Source organism: Scylla paramamosain, chromosome 20 (assembly GCF_035594125.1).
Source record: "Scylla paramamosain isolate STU-SP2022 chromosome 20, ASM3559412v1, whole genome shotgun sequence".
Lineage (NCBI taxonomy): Eukaryota > Metazoa > Arthropoda > Malacostraca > Decapoda > Portunidae > Scylla > Scylla paramamosain.
Window position 1 is genome coordinate 14,170,140 of NC_087170.1, and position 11,355 is coordinate 14,181,494.

Below are 11,355 nucleotides of genomic sequence, written 5' to 3' on the forward strand. Positions count from 1 at the left end.
CCTTTCATCTATCCTTTTTTTTTTTCTTCTTCCCCAGACTAAAAAAAAAACTCTGAGGAATAAAAGAACAAAAATTTACATTCACTCAAAAAAAAAAAAGACATCAAAAATACACCAAAAAAAGTGACCACTCATTTCTGCAACAGTGACAAAAAAATATATCACATTGCAAAAAAAGTATGAAAAAAAAAAAACAAAGAAAAAAAAATTCATTCTTGAAAAAAAGCACACAATATTGTACACGCACATACACACGTACGTACACACGCACATACACAAACAAACAAACAGACAAACAGACAAACGCCACAGTGAGCAGTTCAAATACTAGAGTAGCTGTGAGGAGGCAAAAATATCCAACTTAATAAATAATAATAATAATAATAATAATAATAATAATAATAATAATAATAATAATAATAATAATAATAATAATGTGCGTTAACTGTGCTTTTTTTTTATTTGCTGCTGCTGTTGTTGTTGCTGTTGCTGATAATTGCTGTGCAGGCGATCTGAACAGCCAAAACACTGATAGCGACAGCCACAGACAGACAGGACGTAGGACTTACCACTGCCAACACGGAACTCTGCAGCTACGGCGAGGAAGATTGAAAAAAGGAGGAGGAGGAGATGGAGATGAGAAGAGGTGGAGATGGAAAAAAAAGAAAAAACACACAAGGTTAATACACATCCTAAGAGATAAAAAAAATTGTCTTTAATTCCTCGTTATTACTCTCTCTCTCTCTCTCTCTCTCTCTCTCTCTCTCTCTCTCTCTCTCTCTCTCTCTCTCTCTCTCTCTCTCTCTCTCTCTCATACCACAACACAGCTCTAAACACTATTAAATGTTAACTAAAACGGACTTTCACCACAACACTTTAAGCATTCAACATTCACTGCCTAAAAAACAATGAAAAATAATAATAATAATAATAATAATAATAATAATAATAACTACCACCTTCACTCTAACTCATTCCATCACCACACTAGACAAAAGTATGGCTAACTAGCAGCACAACTCTAACACAACATACACGGAGAAATGGACGAATCTCAGGAAAAAAATGTCTAATCTATGCATGTTCATTAATCTCAATGCCTAGCTGTCGACTTGCTGTCTCTCCTGAAGCAACACTAGCAGCACAACACACTGGAAATAAATAACTGACAATAATAATTAAAAAAAAAAAAGGGACAAGACACATTAATTCAGCATCCAAATATTGTTAACACTAATGAGAACAATGAACTAACACTTGAAAAAAAAGAAAAAAAAAGTCACCATCACCATCACCATCACATCACAATCTCACACAAAGCATTATCTACACTTCGTTTCAAAACATCCTTAACTCTTTCACTGCTACAAAATTTTACCACCATTCCTTAATACAATTATTTAAACACTTATATTTAAACTAGTCTTTCAAATATTTCTCTAGCTCAAAAAAAGACATGATTAATCTTCCATTTTCTCATTCTTATCTTAAAGTGGTCTAAATTTCGACAAATAACAAGAACAGCAGTGAAAGAGTTAAAGATTTCTCTAAAGAACTAAATGTAATATGTTATGCACATAGATCTTATAGGCTTTTCAATGATAATTACCTATAGGCCTTAACTTGAAAACTGCTAATACTTTTATATTTCCTAACCATGTAATAATAAATATAACCAAAATTGTCCATTACTGTAGGTATGGGAACAGAAATACAAAAGGAAATCAATCTCATTATCTAGAGGCCTTAACTTGAAAATTAGTAATAGTTTTCAATTTTCCAAACATAAGGAAATGTCAGCAAAAGTCCTCATTATTGTTAGTCTTGGAACAGAAATAAACATGGAAAATTAATCTTCAAAGCATAATATGAAAGACTATGAAAGAAACTAATGGACAAATTTTACTGTTCTATTTCCTCGCCATCTTTTAAGAAATATAAATAAAGTAGTCATTATTTACAGGCCTGAGAAAAGAAGTGCATGAAAACAAATTTTACTGGTTTTATATTAAAGAGAATGAAAATATTATACCTTTGAAATCTTAACTTAGAGGGGCTAGTTAGCGTTAATTAAACATTGTAAAAGAAAAGATTTTTTTTTCTCCATTCGTAAATTTTTGGTTTCTTAAAATATAGTGCTGGAAAAATAAAATACTGCTACTGAATATTCATACTAAAAACTGATGACTAAACTTTATACATACATACATGATTATACATGAATTATTACACACACACACACACACACACACACACACACGATCAATACTCACATAGATACACTCGCACGTACATGCAAATATAAACACACAAATACATACATACCTACATACATACGTACACATACATACACAGCTGAATCAAAAAGACATTCAAAAAGCTATGTACATAAAAAACTGCTACACACACACACACACACACACACACACACACACACACACACACACACACTAATAAAAAGCCATCTATTCTACTGTTGGTGTCACAAACATTCGATCAAAGAACAAATGAACGCAACGAAAAGAAAAAAAGAAATAAAATGAAAATATCAAACACGCGAAATTCGAAGAGGAAAAAATATCAAAACGAAAGAAAAATACAAAACAAAAATTACATGAAAAGAAAAAAATATGACTGGGATACAAAAGGAAAAAAAAATGAAAGAAAAAGTTACGTTTTCATGATTGAAGAAATAAAATGAAAGGAAAAAATAAATAAAGTGAGAATATAAGATAGACTTTTTTCTTTTGCTTTTGATATCAATTTCTTTACTGTAGAATATAAGAAATATATATATATATATATATATATATATATATATATATATATATATATATATATATATATATATATATATATATATATATATAAAGAAAATTTCAAATAAAAATAAGACTGAAAATTGTTTTTTACAGCTTTGCCTCAAAAAGAAAAAAAGAAAAGCATTAAACAAAAACTAAATAAAACACAATAAAGAAAAATCTAAAGTAAAAAAAAAAAAGGAAACTGACAGATTTAACTTTTATTACTTTAAAAGAAGAAGCAAAATAGAAGTATGACACACACACACACACACACACACACACACACACACACACACACACACACACACACACACACACACACACACACACGTAAAAAAAAAATACTACCAACCAAAAAAGAGGAAGAGAGGAGAGGATTTTTTCACACACACACACACACACACACACACACACACACACACACACACACACACACACACACACACACACACACAGAAGGGTAGACAAGGTGGATCCGGCGCTGTCCTCAAAGGGTTACGGGGCGGTCGGTTGCCAGGTCGTGTCCGAAATTAGACCATTATCTCCACAATTCCGTCACGGAAGGAGAACGTCCGGGTCCGGATAAGCGGGAGATAAATATGGGCGTATGCAGTCCCTTGGCGGCGAGAAGAATGAGATGAATCCGGAACACACTGGCCTTTTTATGAGAGAGAGAGAGAGAGAGAGAGAGAGAGAGAGAGAGAGAGAGAGAGAGAGAGAGAGAGAGAGAGAGAGAGAGAGTACTTTATCCGGATCAAGTCGTAACACGGATTATGTTTCGATCGAATCACTAAGAGGGGCCACAGAGAGAGAGAGAGAGAGAGAGAGAGAGAGAGAGAGAGAGAGAGAGAGAGAGAGAGAGAGAGAGAGAGAGAGAGAGAGAGAGAGAGAGAGAATGTTTTACGGCTTTATGGTAATGCACTTTCTTTTGCGGAATCCGGACATGAATTCTCTTACATCCGAATAAGTCCCGAATATTGCCCTGAGAGCCGTGACGGTTACCCATGGAGCACCGCCGGATACGCGAGAGTGAGCGAGCATAAGCGCGCGCGCGCACACACACACACACACACACACACACACACACACACACTAACATAAACATGACAATAAGAATTTAAGAGATACAGGTAAACACACACACACACACACACACACACACACACACACACACACACACACACACACACACACACACACACACACACACACACACACACACACTAAATTAGCATGTACACACAAAAATAAATACTGGTATAGTTTTGCGTACACACACACACACACACACACACACACACACACACACACACACACCAATAAAAATAACAATAATAATAATAATAATAATATGAATAACACCAATATTTACAACATCAACAATGATAATACCAATAATAATAGCAATAACCACAATACAATAACAATAACAACGATAACAATGATAGAAAGCATGGAGTTATTTACACTAAACACACGAACAGGCAATAAGCAGCTAAAGAAAACGGAAAGCTATTGTGCGTTTTCTTTATATACACTGATGATTATGATGAAAAGAAAACGTGATAGAGAGACAGACAGACAGACAGACAGACATAGATAGACAAACAGACGGAGAGACACAGAGAAGCAGGTCCCATGCAAGAGAGAGAGAGAGAGAGAGAGAGAGAGAGAGAGAGAGAGAGAGAGAGAGAGAGAGAGAGAGAGAGAGAGAGAGAGAGAGAGAGAGAGAGAGAGAGAGCCACTCGTTCTGAAAACCAAGATTAGTCAACTTTTTCAAACAACACAAACAATTGCCACTCAACATCTAGAACGTCCTGGGAGAGAGAGAGAGAGAGAGAGAGAGAGAGAGAGAGAGAGAGAGAGAGAGAGAGAGAGAGAGAGAGAGAGAGAGAGAGAGAGAGAGAAATAAGAAACAGATGGGAAAAAAACAAAGATGAAAGAGAAAATCACAAAGAAGAGACAGGAATAAAGAAAAACAAGAAGACAAGAGATGGAAAGAAGAGAATAAAGGAGAGGAAAGGAAAGGAAATAAGTAACGGCAAAGAGGAATAAGGTAATAAGGAGAATAACACAAATATACATGGAAAGGAATGAAAGATAAAAGGAAAAAAAAAGAAATGGCAAAGAAAAAAAAAAGGTAAGAAGAAGAAAGGCAGGAAAGAAAGATTAGCAAAGAAACGAAGATTAAGTTAAACACACAAACAAACAAATAGGCAAAAAAAAAAAAAGATACAACGAAGGAATATGAGAGGAAAATATGAAGGAAAAGAAGACCAACAGACAGGCAAACAGACAGACAGACAAATCCAACACCGCCACAGACGAGTCACCCCCAACATCTCGACACACAAACAAACAGACAAACAAACACCAAACACTTTCAGCCACACCTGAGGAACAGAGGAACAACACGACAACCCAACAAACAAACAACCATCCAGTGACCATCAACTAACCACCGAAGACCACAAACAAACAAACAAACAAGTAAACAAATAAACAACTATACGAACAAAGCCAACAATTGAGATACCAGAGAGAAATCAAACATCAAAACTCTCTCTCTCTCTCTCTCTCTCTCTCTCTCTCTCTCTCTCTCTCTCTCTCTCTCTCTCTCTCTCTCTCTCTCTCTGAAACACACACAAAACTTCCACCGAAAAAAATAATTAGGAACATAAACAGTAAGAGAGAGAGAGAGAGAGAGAGAGAGAGAGAGAGAGAGAGAGAGAGAGAGAGAGAGAGAGAGAGAGAGAGAGAGAGAGAGAGAGAGAGAGACTTAATATAAATCTCACACCAAACATTTTACAACAAAAACCGGAAATCACATAACTTTCTCCTCACCTCTCTCTCTCTCTCTCTCTCTCTCTCTCTCTCTCTCTCTCTCTCTCTCTCTCTCTCTCTCTCTCTCTCTCTCTCTCTCTCTCCTAATGAGCACCAACCACCAAAAACACACTTGAAAACTTAAAAAAAAAAACAATATAAATTTCGAAACAAAATATTGAAAAAACAAAAAATCAAACAAAAAAATTCAGTAAGTGTATTGAATTAACACTGTAGCCTTTCTCTCTCTGGGACGTGGGTTCGAATCCTGCCCGGGAGATTAGCTTAATATAGAGGCAGTTTCTGTGTGTCTGTATAATCTATGCATTGATTTGTGTTTCTTTTTGCACAAGAGTGAATGCTGTATATCGTCCGTGTGTATTATTAGACCTCATAACATTTGTCCTTTTAGTGGTGTTGGTGTTGGTGGTAGTGGTAGTGGTGGTAGTGGTAGTGGTTGTGGTGGTAGTAGTAGGAGGAGGAAGAGGAGTTGCGTTTATGACGAAAAGTAGTAGTAGTAGTAGTAGTAGTAGTAGTAGTAGTAGTAGTAGTAGTAGTAGTAGTAGTAGTAGTAGTAATTATTATTGTTGTTGTTGTTGTTGTTGTTGTTGTTGATGTAAAAATGTCGTAAAAATAATTGGTATAATAATAAAAATAATAATAATAATAATAATAATAATAATAATAATAATAATAATATGAATAATAATAACAATAATAATAATAATAATAATAACAATAATAATAATAATAAAACAATAAAACAATAATCATAATACCTAAAACCAATCCTAAATTAGGTTGGCACTAAATTCACAATTCGCGTGAGAACAAAGCATTTCAAAGCTAAATCTCGCTTTTGTGTGCGTGTGTGTGTGTGTGTGTGTGTGTGTGTGTGTGTGTGTGTGTGTGTGTGTGTGTGTGTGTGAGGGCGTGAATTAATGGATATGTTCACCAAACTTTCTCAGCCTCAGCACTGGTCTCTCTCTCTCTCTCTCTCTCTCTCTCTCTCTCTCTCTCTCTCTCTCTCTCTCTCTCTCTCTCTCTCTCTCTGATTGAATTGAGGCGAAACCAATCAATAATCCATAAAACCTTCCAAAACCTTCCAAAAACCTTCCAAGTCTTCGGCGGTGCATTAAAAGATGGGATTCCTTCCTCTCCCTTCCCTCCAACCCTCCACACTCTCTCTCTCTCTCTCTCTCTCTCTCTCTCTCTCTCTCTCTCTCTCTCTCTCTCTCTCTCTCTCTCTCTCTCTCTCTCTCTCTCTCTTTTTCCCATAAGCAGAGCCGCCCACACGTGCAATACATAGCCATGCAAATATTTACTTGAGTCTGCCATCCTATCCGCACCTCGTTTTCCTAATGTGTGTGTCCGTGCATCTGTATGTAAGGCAAAGAAAATGGAGGCCGTAACATCGTAACCTCAGCTTTCAGGGGTTTTGAAATAATGGACAAGCGTGTCATAGTGTAGGATATTCTCTCTCTCTCTCTCTCTCTCTCTCTCTCTCTCTCTCTCTCTCTCTCTCTCTCTCTCTCTCTGTGTGTGTGTGTGTGTGTGTGTGTCCAAATATAGCACCTATTGAATTCAGCTTTGCTTTACGTTCTTTCTCACACACACACACACACACACACACACACACACACACACACACACACACACACACACACACGAAAAACAAAACAACTTCATCGAATAAAAAAAAAAAGAGAAAAAACACCAGAAATAGCCACCACCATCACCACCACCACCATCACCACAACTTACCGAGCGACAGAACAACAGAAAACCCAACATCACGACCACCACCACCACCACCACCACCAGACAAAGAAAACGAGAGACGGCAGGAAACACACGAGGGGGGAGAGGAGCGATTTATATATATATACAGACACTGAAGGCATGAAAAGATACGCGATATATATACATACACACACACACACACACACACACACAATGAAAGCAGGTCATATATATACACTATACACATTTGGGTGTATTTGCGTGTATAATGTTTACAGAAGAATAGTAATAACTGTGATGGAAGAGATTGTATGTCGTGGAATAGAAATACAATAGAAATACAAAGAGAGGTGGAATAGGAAGAGAATTTGCTTTGCAGTATTTGATTCTCTCTCTCTCTCATTCTCTTGCTGAAAAACTGAAGTTGGGAAAAAAATAAGGAGTATATACAAGTGTGAATAAATGAGGGAAAGAGTATAAATTGACTAAATGATAATAACAATGATGAAAATGAGGATAATAATGAGAGTAGATAATGAAGGGTTAATATATACACAAATGGTACTAAATATAAAGGAAATGATAATGAGATGATGGTGATAAATGTGCAATAACAATAATAAGTTATGATGTGTAATCAGTGAAAGAAAACGGGGTGTTCTGGATGTCGTTTTCTTTTCTACAATAACAAGAATAATAATAAGTGATGACGTGTGGAGATCAATGAAAGAAAACGGGGTGTTCTGGATGTCGTTTTCTTTTCTACAATAACAAGAATAATAATAAGTCATGACGTGTGGAGATCAATGAAAGAAAACGGGGTGTTCTGGATGTCGTTTTCTTTTCTACAATAACAAGAACAATAACAAGTGATGATGTGTGAAGATCAGTAAAAGAAAACGGGTGTTCTGAGTGACGTTTTCTTTTCTACCAGTGCAGGCGTGACTAAAGAAAAATAACAAAATAATAAAATGAATCTGTTATGGCGAGTCTCCGTGTGTGTATGTGTGTGTGTGTGATGGTGGTGGTGGTGGTGGTGAAGATGGGTCCTTGTGTGGTAAATGTTATCCACATACATACTGAGAATGGATTCGTGTGTGTGTGTGTGTGTGTGTGTGTGTGTGTGTGTGTGTGTGTGTGTGTGTGTGTGTGTGTGTGTGTCCCCTTTGTATGTCTTTCATGAAGCTGGGTTTGTGTTTGGGAGAATAAGGAGATGGAGGACAAGGAGGAGGAGGAGGAGGAGGAGGAGGAGGAGGAGTGGAAAGGACAGAAGGAGCAACAGGAAACAAAGAAGGATATGGAACCACCGGAAGGAGGAGGAGAAGGAGGAAGAGGAGGAGGAGGAGGAGGGGGAGGAGGAGGAGGGGGAGGAGGAGGAATCTTTTTTTCTGGACATGAATGGTATACAACAGCCAATACTATTCCCCGTGTGTGTGTGTGTGTGTGTGTGTGTGTGTGTGTGTGTGTGTGTGTGTGTGTGTGTGTGTGTGTGTGTGTGTGTGTGTGTGTGTGTGTGTAGGCGAGAAAGTACAGAATTGATTGTCTCATTTCCTCTCTCTCTCTCTCTCTCTCTCTCTCTCTCTCTCTCTCTCTCTGAGCGTATGTATCAATAGTCTGAACCGTCAACTATGTGTACCCGTGTGTGTGTGTGTGTGTGTGTGTGTGTGTGTGTGTGTGACTGCGTCTTTGAGATACAAGTAATTTCGGAGAATCTACACGGACATGATGGAGAAGGAGGAGGAGGAGGAGGAGGAGGAGGAGGAGGAGGAGGAGGAGGAGGAGGAGGAGGAGGAGGAGGAGGAGGAAGCACTTGGGAAAAGGAAGAGACCAAAGTGAGAGAAATGAGGTGAGGAAGATGAGAAGATGAATGAAGAAAGATGAATGGCATAGAGAGAGAGAGAGAGAGAGAGAGAGAGAGAGAGAGAGAGAGAGAGAGAGAGAGAGAGAGAGAGAGAGAGAGAGAGAGAGAGAATCCCCCACACACACACACACACACACACACACACACACACACACACACACACACACACACAACAATCTGTAGTTTACGTATGTACCATGAAAAAGAATAATGATGAAAGATGAAAAAGTGCAATGAAGATGAAGGTGATAATACTATGAGAACAAAATTACCAAGGAGATGAGGAAAGGATTGAAATGACCAAATCTACATAAGCATACTGAGATTAATACAAATATATATATATACAGGAGTGAAGCATCAGTAAAAATATATATATATACACAAGGAATAGAACTAAATCAACTAACACAATAATACCAGTACTACTAATAATAATAATAGTAGTAGTAAACAGTAGTACTCGCAGTAATAGTAGTAGTACCAACAGTAGCGTGTATATACAATAGTAGTGGTAATAGTACAGTGCCTGGAAGGGGGAGAGAGGGGGAGAGCAGTAATGGAGAGTTAATTAGAGGCAAAACAAACAGGTGTCATTAAGGTGTTCTAAGATACGTAATCAAAGTGAGTGAGTGCGAATGACTGTCTTACTTCTGAAAACCTTTGCATATCTCTACTGTTTGGGCGGCCGCCTCGCTGCAAAGTAAAGAGGAAAAAGACACAATATTAATAACTTGTATAAATGGTGAGGTGCTTGTCCTCTTGAAACCTTGACTTTGTTTGGGACGGGGGGAGGGGGGCGTTAAGGAGGGACTCTGAAATTATAATGGGGGACATGGGGAGGGGAGGGGGGCCAGGTGAAAGGGGTACAAATAATTGGGGGGGATGTTACTCACTTCGTAAATGTTTCTTGTAATTAGTCCTGTTCTTTTTTTTTCTAATATTCTTTTTCTTTTCTCTTTTTCATTCACTCACCTGTTCTACTCTTTACTCATTACGTGAACTCATTAATCTACATCTATTTCCTTTGCTTCTTCTTTTCCTGCTCTTCTTTCTTCTCTCCTCTTCATCCTGCATCGCTCTTCTTTGCATTATCTTCTTCTTCCGTCGTTTACCTCGCTTCTTACCTGCTTTTAGTCATCAATTATACCTGTAATTAATGTGTTTAGTAATGAATGCACCTGATGCCTTAATGAGATGAAACTGTCTATCTAATGATGAGCTTTTATCTATTAGTGTGTCAGTTCCTCTATTTATCTATTTATCTACGAGCTCGCCTATTTATTCATCTGTCATACACTAATCTATCTGTCGGTCTTTGTGTCTGTTTATCTAAGAGTATCTATCTATCTATTTATCTACGTGTCTATATGTCCATCTAGCTATCTAACTGTTTGTCTGTCTGTCTATCTATCTATGTATTTGTAGGTGTAGAATGAAGGCCAGTTTTGGTTTGTTGGTTAGTCAGTCAGTCAGTCAATTTAGTCTCTCTCTCTCTCTCTCTCTCTCTCTCTCTCTCTCTCTCTCTCTCTCTCTCTCTCTCTCTCTCTCTCTCTCTCTCTGCTTTCATTTTTTACCCCCCTCCTCTCAGCTTATGCAAACAGATTATACATGAATTTTCAAACATGGTATCAAGAAGGAACAAAAGAAAACGAGGAAGAAAAGAACGAACGAAAAAGAAAGAAAATGTTCCGCAATTCCGACGACACAAAAGTAAAACAAAAAAAATAAATAAAATAAAAAAAAATGAATAAAAAATAAAAATGACAGTTTCCAGGTTATTCATTTCGCTCAAAATGAAAAAAAATGACACGGAGCTGATGTGACACGAATCTCTCTCTCTCTCTCTCTCTCTCTCTCTCTCTCTCTCTCTCTCTCTCTCTCTCTCTCTCTCTCTCTCTCTCTCTCTCTCTCTCTCTCTCTCTCTCTCTCTCTCTCTCTCTCTCTCTCTCTCTCTCTTCCCTAGTGACGTCATATACATGCATGACTGACAGCTCTTGAGAGAGAGAGAGAGAGAGAGAGAGAGAGAGAGAGAGAGAGAGAGAGAGAGAGAGAGAGAGAGAGAGAGAGAGAGAGAGAGAGAAAAGCCAAAATGTAAAGCGAGAGGGAGACAAGTGAGGCATG

General features: G+C 37.6%; 1 long non-coding RNA gene across 3 annotated transcripts in view; it reads right to left on the bottom strand.

Moving 5' to 3' along the window:
* Positions 1-550: 550 nt before the first annotated feature.
* LOC135110401 (uncharacterized) overlaps positions 551-11,355 on the bottom strand; it is a 50,686-nt gene continuing 39,881 nt past the window's right edge. For 2 of the 3 annotated variants that reach the window (XR_010273244.1, XR_010273242.1), the window contains 2 exons: positions 9,883-9,927; positions 569-593 (listed from right to left, as the gene is read on the bottom strand). This is a non-coding gene — a long non-coding RNA (uncharacterized LOC135110401). Of the gene's footprint in view, positions 594-9,882; positions 9,928-11,355 lie in introns of all 3 variants that reach the window. The other variant, XR_010273243.1, reaches the window with a different exon arrangement.